Source organism: Cebus imitator, unplaced genomic scaffold, assembly GCF_001604975.1.
Source record: "Cebus imitator isolate Cc_AM_T3 unplaced genomic scaffold, Cebus_imitator-1.0 Scaffold203, whole genome shotgun sequence".
NCBI lineage: Eukaryota > Metazoa > Chordata > Mammalia > Primates > Cebidae > Cebus > Cebus imitator.
The window spans coordinates 2,468,614-2,480,214 of record NW_016107518.1 but is presented as its reverse complement, the minus strand read 5'-3'; the positions used below and the strand labels follow the sequence as shown (position 1 = coordinate 2,480,214).

The window sequence follows — 11,601 nt, the reverse complement described above, 5'->3', positions numbered from 1 at the left end:
AATAAAGTGATTTTCTTCCAAAAAAAAAAAAAAAAAAAAAAATCCATGTGTCCACAGTGACACTCCACAAAAGAGAGAATAAATGAAAAAGGAAAAAAGCAGAGGTAGATTTTTTTGTATAGAAGGATGCTGGCTAATAAGTATAGAAGGAATGATAGTAATTGAAAAACATTATTTTATAATCCCCAGCATAATTAAGGCAAGGATCACTGATAGGTCATTATTAAATGGTTATTTGGAAACAGGGTATCAAATTATCACTCCATTAAATATTTATTAGTTTCAAAGAGGAAATGTACCTTTGGAATCAAAATATTTGGCAATCACAATCTTAATTAAGTGGTTGTCATAGCCTTTTTTTTTTTTTTTTTTTTTTGAGATAGGGTCTTGCTGTGTTGCCCATGCTGATGTGCAGTGGTGCAATCATAGCTTACTGTAGGCTTGAACTCCTGGCCTCAAGTAATCTTCTGCCTCAGCCTGCTAAAGTGCTGGGATTGAAGGTATGAGCCACCACACCCAGCACATCGTGTGTCTTTAGATATGATACAGTAGGAGGTATACACTACGTGGTGTTTTGCTAGAAATGTCTGACTTGAATCTAATGATAAATAGTCACACAAAAATACAGACTATGGGACAGTCTACAGGATAACTGGCCACTATTTAAGGATTTAATATTATGAGGAGCAAAAGGTAATAGTATTGTTTAAATTGAAGGAGACTACAGGCATATAACAGTCAGATGAAATCCATTAAATCTGGACTTTTAAAAAAACGTATATACCCAGAAGCCGCTGAGCTCTTTGCTGGTCGTTGCACGTCTAAAGGCTGAGCCGCCCCATAGCTAGGATGCCATGTGGAAGCCGAAGCTGCACCTCCTGCCTGGCCCCTCCGGCCAGCTGGGCCCCTCAAATGAGAACTGTGCCCAGGCCAGCACCAGCTGCGCAGCCACCAGCAGCGGCACCCTCATCTGCCGCTGGCTCTCCTGCTGCTGCACCCCGGCAACCAGGTCTGCTGGCCCAGATGGCAACCACTGCAGCTGGCGTGGCTGTGGGCTCTGCTATGGGGCATACCCGGGCCACGCCATTATTGGGGGCTTCAGGGGAGGAAGTAATCCTGACTCTGCGAGGCCTGACATCACTTACCAGGAGCCTCAGGGAACCCAGCTGGCACAGCAGCAGCAGCCTTGCTTCTGTGAGATCAAACAGTTTTTGGAGTGTGCCCAGAACCAGTGTGACATCAAGCTCTGTGAGGGTTTCAGTGAGGTGCTGAAACAGTGCCGACTTGCAAACGGGTGGCCGAATCAAGAAGTTCAACCTGGAGAAATGGAAAACCAGCTCTCATAACCAAGTTAATTTAATATAAAAATTTAATTAATAGTGAAGGTGTAATAGTGAAGGTGTAAAGCCATCAGTTAAACCTCTCCTGTCATTCCTAGCTTCCATGCTTCAGAATTAAAATGGAAGGGGGTGTTCCTACTCTGTTGAATTTGGGAGCTGGTCAAATGTTTGTGTGGCCTCCTTAAACTAGCTGTTATGATTTTATTCTTTGTGAGTTAATTAGAATTAAGTGATTTTCTTCCAAAAAAAAAAAAGTATAAACCTTTTTCTTTGACAATTTAGGAAATCTGAGTGTGTAAAGAATGTTGGAAGTTGTGTTGAATTAATGTTTTTTTTTGCCCCCTCAGGTGTGGTAATGATGCTGTGGATATGTAGGAGAATGTCATTGTTTCCTGGGAAATATGCTGAAATATTTATCTTTTTTTTTTTTTTTTGAGACACTGTCTTGCTCTGTCCCCCAGCCTGGAGTGAAGTGGCTTGATCTTAGCTCACTGCAACCTCTGCTTCCTGGGTTCAAGCGATTCTTGCACCTCAGACTCCCAAGTAGCTGGAATTACAGGCACGCACCACCACCCCCGGCTAATTTTTTTATTTTTAGTAGAGACGTGGTTTCACCATGTTGGCCAGGCTGGTCTCGAACTCCTAACTTCAAATCATCTGTCCACCTCAGCCTCCCAAAGTGCTGGGATTACAAGTGTAAGCTACTGTGCCCTGCCAAGATATACTGAAATATTTAGAGGTAAAATATCATGATGCCTACACTCACTTTCGGATGGTTTGTCAAAAAGTAAAAAATATACATAGATAAGAGAGAGAGAGAATGTATCAAGATGTTAATAGTTGATAAATATAGGTGAGAGGTATAACAGTATTCATTTGACTGTTCAACTTTTCTCTGGGTTTGAAATTCTGCAAAATAAACAAGAATATTTTAGAAGATAGAAAATTAGAATAATAATAAAACAGTTTTATGAATTTAGTTGTTCTTAAGAGAAACAACATTTACAAACCACAACAAAAAAATCTTGATAAATTTTACTGTTTTTAAAACTAAAACTTCGGCTGGACGTGGTGGTTCATGCCTATAATCCCAACACTTTGGGAGGCTGAGGCGGGTGGATCACCTGACGTCAGGAGTTCGAGACCAGCCTGACCAATATGGTGAAACCCCGTCTCTACTAAAAATACAAAAATCAGCCAGGCGTGGTGGTGTGCACCTGTAGTGCCAGCTACTCAGGAGGCTGCGACAGGAGAATTGCTTGAACCCAGGAGGCGGAGGTTGCAGTGAGCCAAGATCACGCCACTGCACTCCAACCAGGGCAACAGAGCAAGACTCCATCTCAAAACAAAACAAAGAAACAAAACAAAACAGAACAACAACAACAACAAAAAACCAAAACTTCTATGCTACAAAATATAAAGCAGTAAAAGATAAGCTCGCCTGTAAAAATATATTTACTATATATAACGAACAAAGGATCAGTATCCAGAATATATAAGTAAATTCTATGCAAAGAAAACGGAGGGATGGGACCAAATTACCCAATAGAAAAATTGGTACATGGGCCAGGTGTGGTGGCTCACGCCTGTAATTGAAGCACTTTGGGAGGCCAAGGCAGGAAAATTAGCCAGATGTGGTGGTACATGCCTGTAGTCTCAGCTACTCAGGAGGCCAAGGTGAGAGGATTGCTTGAGCCCAGGAGGTCAAGGCTGCAGTGAATTACTATAATCATACCACTGCACTCCAGCCTGGCCAACAGAGAGAGACCCCAACTCTAAAAAAATAACAGAGAGAGAGAGAGAAAAAGGAAGATTGGTAAAGAATCTGCATAATCAATTTACAAAAGGAAACCCAAATGGCTAATAACACAAGAAAGATGTTTGCTAAATTAAAAATTTTAATTAGGGAAGTAAAAAACAAAACACTAACAATAAAATGTTATAATAAAATTTTAACACATGTTATGAGATTATTAATATAATGTTATAGTAAAATGTGTAAATACATAATACAATTATTGTATTTAAAAGGCTCACATTATCAGACTTTTTTTCTTCCCTTATCTTCTGATAAAACAGGAATTTTTATACACTGCTGGTGGGAGTACACACTGGTTAAAAACATTTTAGGCCAGGTACAGTAGCTTATGCCTGTAATCACAATATTTTGGGAGGGTGAGGCAGGAGGGTCACTTGAGTTTAGGAGTTCAAGACCAGGCTGGGCAACATAGTGAGACCTCATCTCTACTAAAAAGAAAAATAGTTAGCCAGGCATGGTGGTGCACACCTGTATTCCCAGCTAACTTGGGAGGCTGAAGCAGGATGATTGCTTGAGCTTAGAAGTTGAAACTCTCTACTGGACTCCAGCCTAGGTAACAGAGTGAAACCCTGTCTCAAAAAAAAAAAAAAATTAGAAATTAATTCCTTAACAGTAATCTAGGAGATACATATATCTTATGACTCGGCAATTATATCTCTAGATAGTTTCATTTCCTACTGTTCTCTCTGTTCCTCATGATGCTTCGGCCACATTGCCTTCCTTGTGGTTCCTTGATCCTTTCAAGCAAGTGCCCATCTTGGGGCTTTTTCATTCACTGTTCTCTCCACTAATCTTGATTCTTTACTTTCTTCAGAACTCTGCTCAAGTGTCACCTTTTCGGAAAAGCCTTTACTGACCCACCCTATTTTAAAGATTACTCCCTTCATTTTCTATGCCTTTAACTTGCTTTATGTATTTGATATATATTAATTTACTTTCTGTCTTCCACTCTTCCTGATGCTAGATTGGATCATTGTTTTCAATTCTTAAAAAAAATTGTTTTTTAATTGAGATGAGGTCTTGCTTTATTGCCCAGGCTGGTCTTGAACTTCTGAGCTAAAGCAACCCTCCAAGCTCAGTTTACCAAAATGCTGGGATTATAGGAGTGAGCCACCGCACCTGGCCCATTGTTCTCTACTCTTGACTGCCCCAGTCTAATATTAGATTATCCAGCCATGCCCTTTACCATGTGACTTTGCAAAGCCTCCCACTATAGTTGATGGAATATATTTCTCTGCTCCCTTGATGTTAGGCATAGCATGGCATGCTTTGGCTAATGGAACGTAAGCAGAAGGGACTGTGAAAATCCTGAGTTGAGACCTTAAAAGGCATTATGTATTTCTACCTACCTCTCTTGTACTTCTGTCACCCACTGTGGGAGGAATGTATCTCAGGTAGGCAACTTGTCATAGAATGATGAAGACATGTGAAGCAGACACAAACTTGATCAAAGATTGGAGTCCAGCTTTGCCCAGCCAAACGTAGACAAATCCAGCCAAGATCAGCCAAACTTTGTCTGATCTGCAGACCTGTGAGTGAGAAAAATAAATGTCTGTTATTGTATGCTACTGAGAACATTTGAAGTATTTATTGTGCAGCATTGTTGCAGCAATGCAGCTGACTAACATATACTCCCCTGGAATGTAAACTTCAGGACAGAGGTGTTTTACAGTTTTGTTCACTGATGTGTGCTCAATGAGTTGAACAATGTCTAGTATGCATGGGTGTTTAACAAATATTTGTTGAACAAACTAATTAATGCATTTGTGCTAAAGCCATAAAACTACTTATAATCCCAAAGAGCAAGGCAAGGGTTCAAGTGTGCAAAGAAACAGATATAATTGGCTCTGTGATAAATGTAGTCAGAGTTGGCACCAATGTATAGTGAATGCCCCCTGCTATCAAATGAACAAGCAGCTTAAACTGGCAATAGATACATATAAAACCAAAGAATAATTGATAAGAGGATCAGAAATAGAAGGTTCCACAATAAAATAGATATTTACTCAAATACTACTGTTGGAAATAGATGCTCAGTGCTGCAAAGAGAAATTTGCACTGAGACAAAGGATCTTTAGACAATGCAGTTTTTACTTCCTGGGCCGCAGGAAGGGTACTCTCACTAGCCATCTTGCCATGAGAGTACAATGAATAAAGGAAAACAGACAAATTTATCCCTTACGCATTTGGGGTTGTCCTTACTGCTGTGTCTGATCTCCATTGGCTGGAGTCGGACCTCACATTCTAAACTAAAACCTGATTGACTAACAACTTAAAGCTTTTTTAAAACAGATAAAAGCAATGGAGAGCTGAGACATGCCTGTGAGCAGGTGCAGCACAGATATCTTCGTTAAAGTACAAGGACATAGAGTGTATTATGTGCCTGCAAGCATGGCATGTCTAACAGCTGCATAGGATAGGGCCTAACAAAGTTATTAGCACACTTATTCTTTAACAAGAAAGGAAACTTTAAAAAGGAACTTTTCTACTTCCCACAATTATCATCATCTCTGAATTGGAGACTATTTTCAAAAATAGATGGGGCATCCGCCCAGTGTCCCACAGAATAAAGGAAATGGCTATTGTCATCCTTGAGCTGGCTAGTGGCAAACACAGAAGTCAAGGAGGCCTTATAAAAGAGCCCAACATACACAGATAAATCAGGGGAGCAAATGTTAAAGCATAAGGGAAAAAGTGATTTCAGGTAAAGAGTATAAGGTGTTTTTGAACTACCGTAACTTTTTTATTAAGTATGAAATTATTTCCTGATTTTTTGTAACAAGTAAGAAATGGTGGCTGGATGTGGTGGCTCACAATTATAATCTCAGCACTTTGGAAGGCTGAAGTGGATGGATCACCTGAGGTCAGGAGTTCGAGACCAGCCTGGCCAACATGGCAAAACCCCATCTCTACTAAAAATACAAAAATTAGCCAGGCATGGTGGAGCACACCTGTAATCCCAGCTACTCCAGAGGCTGAGACAGGAGAATCGCTTGAACCTGGGAGGCAGAGGCAGCAGTGAGCTGAGATCACGTCACGCCACTGCATTCCAGTCTGGGTGACAGAGCAAGATTCCGTCTCAAAAAAAAAAAAAAAAGGTTTGTTCCAGTATTTCCAGAAAGAAACCAAATATGACTAATCCTAAACATGACAACTTTTGTGGTCTTGATTACTTAGGTAGCAATTGCCTAGTTTTTGTGTGGTGGGACAATGGTACATATATTGCCAGAATAACCATAGGCAGATTGCTTCCCACCAGAATGATCTTCTCCTGTCTGCTGTTTGTACATTCTTTCTTTCTTTTTTTTTTTTTTTTGAGACAGAGTCTCGCACTGTCGCCTAGGCTGTAGTGCAGTGGCATGATCGCGGCTCACTTGGCTTGACTACAGGTGTTTGCCACCACACCAGCTAATTTTTTTGTATTTTTAGTAGAGACGGGGTTTCACCATGTTGGCCATGATGGTCTCGATCTCCTGACCCCATGATTTGCCTGTCTTGGCCTCCCGAAGTGCTGGGATTACAGGCATAGGCCACTGCACCTGGCCCTGTATGTTCTTTACACTGTCCTTTGACATACTGGAGGTATGTTAAGGAACTATCAGACTGTTTCTTTTGGAAGTTTATCATCTCCCTTAGGTGTAGTGATTAAGAACCACTACAGTTTTGAGCAAGTAGTAGCTTCTGCCTCTTCAGTTGGATGTCCAATGTCCAGAAGTCAATTCTAGACAAAGATTCAAGTACATGTAGGTTATTTGAAAGGTACAAATGGAATGGTGTGGGGAGTTGATGCCCCAACTGGCATCAATGCTTCTTCCTTTTCATACTTTCATCTCCATCTCAGGATGTTAAGTCAAACATAAGGTGGGAAAGAGGAGAGGGGAAGTGAGGAAAGTGAAAAAGGGAAATAAGGCAACCAATAAAGGATGCATTATCAAGCTTGCTGCCACTATGGTCAATAAGAGCTTAATCCTGCAGAGATAATGGGAGCAACATAAAATCCATGCTTCAGAGTTATACCTCCCACACACAGGGGCAGGGATCTGCTTGAGGGCTACTCAGAGCCAGATATTAATTCCCTAGAACATCTGGGCCAGCTTAGGGAGAGAATCCTTTCCTGGCTCCAGCGAAAGTCCTTAGGTAAACAGGTGCAGATGTTGGCTACTGGAAGTCTGCCAGAAAACACGCAAGTGTTAAGGCCCACAGAATATAGGTAGAGAACTGAAAGCATCTACTACCGGGTCTAAGAAGGTCTATAGGACACTCACTGGCGAGCAAAGGACCTAACTAGCACTAGAGCCCAGACAGGCACCTCAAATTAAAGATGCTATACAGTGCTCTTGACAAATAGACATCATCTACCTTAGTTGAAACTAGAATGCTACTACTTAGGACATTGACATTCCATCTGGAACTACTTTATTACATAAAGATTCATCCTGTTTTCTACCACATTATACAATACCTGGCCCCAAATACTCCTTTTTCTCATATTGTGTTCAGTCTTGTCAATCTGAAATGAAGAACAAGAGTGTGAAATGGAAGAAAGTATTGATCCTGGCTGGGCACGGTGGCTCACGCCTGTAATCTCAGCACTTTCCGAGGGTGAGGGGGGTGGATCACTTGAGGCCAGGAGTTCAAGACCAGCCTGGCCATTATGGTGAAGTGCCATCTCTAATAAAAATACAAAATTAGCCAAATGGTGGTGCATGCCTGTAATCCCAGCTACTCGGAAGGCTGAGGTGGGAGAATTGCTTGAACAGGGAGGCGGAGGCTGCAGTGGGCCAAGACTGCACCACTGCACTCCAGCCTGGGTGACAAAGGGAGACTCTGTCTCAAAAAAAAGGAAAGTATTGATGCCATTTAGAGCATTAAGTTCAGCTTCCATCAATGATATACTGGGAAAGAGATGAGCCAGAACAATGAGAAACCGCCTCCTACCTAAATAACCACTAAGAAAATCCTACTAGGCAAGTCTAGGAAAACTTTGCTGCTTCATACAAGGAGGTGGGAGCTAGTCTCATTCTTGGATCATTGATACTGATCTACCAGTCTATATACAATGTCCACATCATGTTTACCACTCAGAAATACTGAATAATTGAATGAAGCTAAATAGGTGACCAAAACCTAGATCTTGTAGGACTTTACCAATTTATTCCAACAGGTTAGGATTTTACTTTACATCAACAGGGAGTAATGAGAATATTTTAAGCAACAGAGAGACATAATCGGATTTGCTTTTAGAGGCCTTAATCTTGGTAACTTGGTGAAGAATAAACTGAAGGAGAGCAAGCCTGGTAGCAGAAAGACCAGGTAAAAAGGCTACAGAAATCCAGGACAGACACAGCAAAGAGATGGTTTAAGGAAGTGGAAACAGACATACAGGGTGGGTTTGAAAACTTTAAAAAGTTAGAACTGGCAAGACACGTTGTGATTGAGTGGTGGGAATTAAGAAAAGGAGTGGGTGCAGGATGGAGAGAAAGAAGATTATTACATTTCTTAAAGACATCTTGGGTATGATGTGTCAGTAAGAAATCTGGCTTCAGTAGGCAGTTTGCTAAGGGCATTTGGAACTCAGCAGAGATCTGGGCGAGAGAGGGATCTGACCAGATCTGGCAAATGAGACATTGTACTGATGTCGTGTGTTCTGACTCCTGCTGGTGCTGTCCCCTGGGGTGGGGGAGGGACAGGAAGGGGAGTTAGGGCAGAGCAGATTAGGTTCTATGACAGAAGAGCCATGAGCAAGAAGCAAGGATGCAAAGCAGAGAAGAAAACGCCATGATATTCCACAGTTCTTACAATGCCAGCACAATAAATGAACCAATATACAGGGCAAGGAAGCCTTGGGGGTCTGAGTAGTGCGGGGTCCTTTTAGAGGAAGCAGCTTAAATGTCAAGGTGGGAGAGGCAAAGACTACTCCTATTTATTATTATTTTTTTAATTGGAGGAGGATGGGTGAAAAAGAAATCTAAAAAAAAAAAAAAAAGAGTTAATATTAAAAAATAGAAACCTGTGGGAGGCTCTGGTGCACAGGAGAAAAAGACCCTGAAGCGTGAAGAGAGAACAGAGTTCCCTCCCTTGTAGGATTCAGGACTTATCTTTCTGTTAGTGGAGATGGAGATGCTTGAGATGAGATTCCTCTCATGATGTCTTTCTCCCTTCTCCACCATAGTCAATTTTTTCCTACCACATGGCCCAGTCTATGGTATGGCACCCCACTAGCAAGAGCACCTGGAGCTCCTGGAGAAGGCCCGAAGCTACATTCGCATGTTCTGTGCCAGCCTCTCAGGTTTCATCTTTGTCCTGCTGCTCTGCTTGTCCTCCTTGCACTGGGTGGAGCTTTTGGTGTCTGAAGACAGGAAGAAGCTCTTGGTGGGGCTCTGGACCATGTGCCACCATCATCTTTGCTGGAACCACACACCAAAGGTGCCCTGTGGGTGCCTTCCAAGTCCTAAAGCCCTTCCTTTGGAAAATCCACAGCTTACCTCTCTTCCTTTCTACTTCCCATAGCCCTGCCCATTCTTTTCTCCCCTGATTCACAAGCATAAAAGGACAGCCCCAATCCCAAGCAGGGTAAATTTGTCCCCAAGTTTGTCTTGAGTAGACTTCTCCAATGACTTAAAAGCTACCGCCCTTTAATTATTGGAAGCTGAAGTTTGGTGACCTTGTACTTTTTCTTACCTTTGGACTTGCAACTTCCCTCAGAAAAGAAATATTCGTCATTTATGCCTTAATATGAATGAATGTTAAATCATAGGAAACCTTAAGTTACCTCTCTCTCAAGGCTATAGTTATACTTGCAACTTTTCTCTCATTGAGGAGTAAATAGTTTCTTTCCTTGTTAAAGGAATTCCCTATGTCGATGAAGAGATGGAAGGAAACTGAGTCCTTACTGGTGTCTGTGAAGCCACCCGCTTGGTGGCTACTTACTTTCACTCCATTAAGTGTAAGCAAACCCTGATTCCATCCCCCTTTGTCCCTCACTCAGACGCTATCTAGCACTCTTTAAGGATAGATCACCTCTGCTTCAGCTAATCTTCCTCTCCCCTTCTCTAGTAGACTAACTCCAATTCTCCAGGGCCGTTTTTCTCATCTCTTGTCTTCACCATCCTCATTATCTGGCTCAGGATATCTTTCACCAAATGGTCAGGAAACAAAATCTACATAGATCTGGGCACTGTATCTTATCTTCCCTTTCAGGTACAACAGGTTGGGAAAGTTTGTCCCAGGAATCCTGGTATTCCTTCCTCATCCCTTTCTTTTACTAAGTAGTTCCCAGTCTCACATGAATATTGCTATCATAGGAGTCTTGTGTCTTCCCAAAAGGAGGAAAGCTTTTGATACACTTTCATTCCTGATAGAGCTTTTGCCTTTTATAGGGACCCTGAAAAGATTATGCCTAACCCAATGGAAACATCTCTAAGAGCTGCTGATGAACCAGTGAGAGAGATGTTATAGAGCCCTCCTGGTGTCTGGAAAATCACCATGTAGGTAGCTAGCTGCCTGCTCTGTTCTGTGTATAGGCTCCACCTTATCAGTGTTATTCCAGACAACATTTGCTCTCCCATCTTTGCTAGTTGCCAAATGCATCTTCCCTCCATAGCATAACTGAGATGGTCCAGGGTGACATGAAAGTGCAGAGAGGCGGAGAAGAGTGGGAGAGATGGCAGAAAGGGGTTATGATGGGTAGTGATAGCTTTCATTTTCATCTCAGGCATCTGCTTACTCCTCTGCCTGATTTTGTTACTGATACAAGTGAAATTGTATGGTAGAAACCTCTTGGAGGCTCGTTTCCTATTAGTCTACCTCCTCAATTGGTGAGCCAGTATCATCTGTAGGATAGTTGGTGGGTTAATGCTCATTAAATAGTGAAGGCATAGAAAAGACAATTCCGCATGGCTGGTTCTTCCCTCATTCTTTTTTTCTTTCTTTCTTTTGGTTGTTTGTTTAGTATATTAGAGCCTGCCAATTCAGAAGAGCTCAAGAGTTATTTCCATGTCAGTGAACAATCTTTAATAACAAGTTTTCAATTTTTCTACAATAATACCTGACCCTGCACAGATAGGAGCAAGATTCAGTGAGTAGAAGAGGAAGCAAAGACATAATTGAGTTATTCGCAGTTCCTCATTCTTTCCAGAAGACAGTTCCTAAATTCTCCTCTCTTTTTTCATATCAAATAACTTCCCCACTTTTTTTGAGACTCTTGTTGCCCAGACTAGAGTGCAATGACACCATCTTGGCTCACCACGACTTCCACCTCCTGGGTTCAAGTGATCCTCCTGCATTAGCCACCCAAGTAGCTGGGATTACAGGCATGCGCCACCACACCCGGCTAATTTTGTATTTTTAGTAGAGACAGGGTTTCTCCATGTTGGCCAGGATGGTCTCGAACTCCTGACCTCAGTGATCCACCTGCCTCGGCCTCCCAAAGTGCTGAAATTT

At 41.9% G+C, this 11,601-nt stretch overlaps 1 protein-coding gene and 1 pseudogene across 1 annotated transcript in view; one reads left to right on the top strand and one right to left on the bottom strand.

The window, feature by feature from the left end:
* The window catches only part of LOC108317518, a 140,229-nt gene that overhangs the window by 11,670 nt on the left and 116,958 nt on the right, over positions 1-11,601 (bottom strand). The window contains exon 4 of the mRNA XM_037745520.1: positions 4,509-4,688. The gene's annotated coding sequence lies outside the window, so the exon portion shown is untranslated. The remainder of the gene's footprint in view (positions 1-4,508; positions 4,689-11,601) is intronic.
* Positions 850-11,601, top strand: part of LOC108317517 — a 20,714-nt pseudogene continuing 9,962 nt past the window's right edge.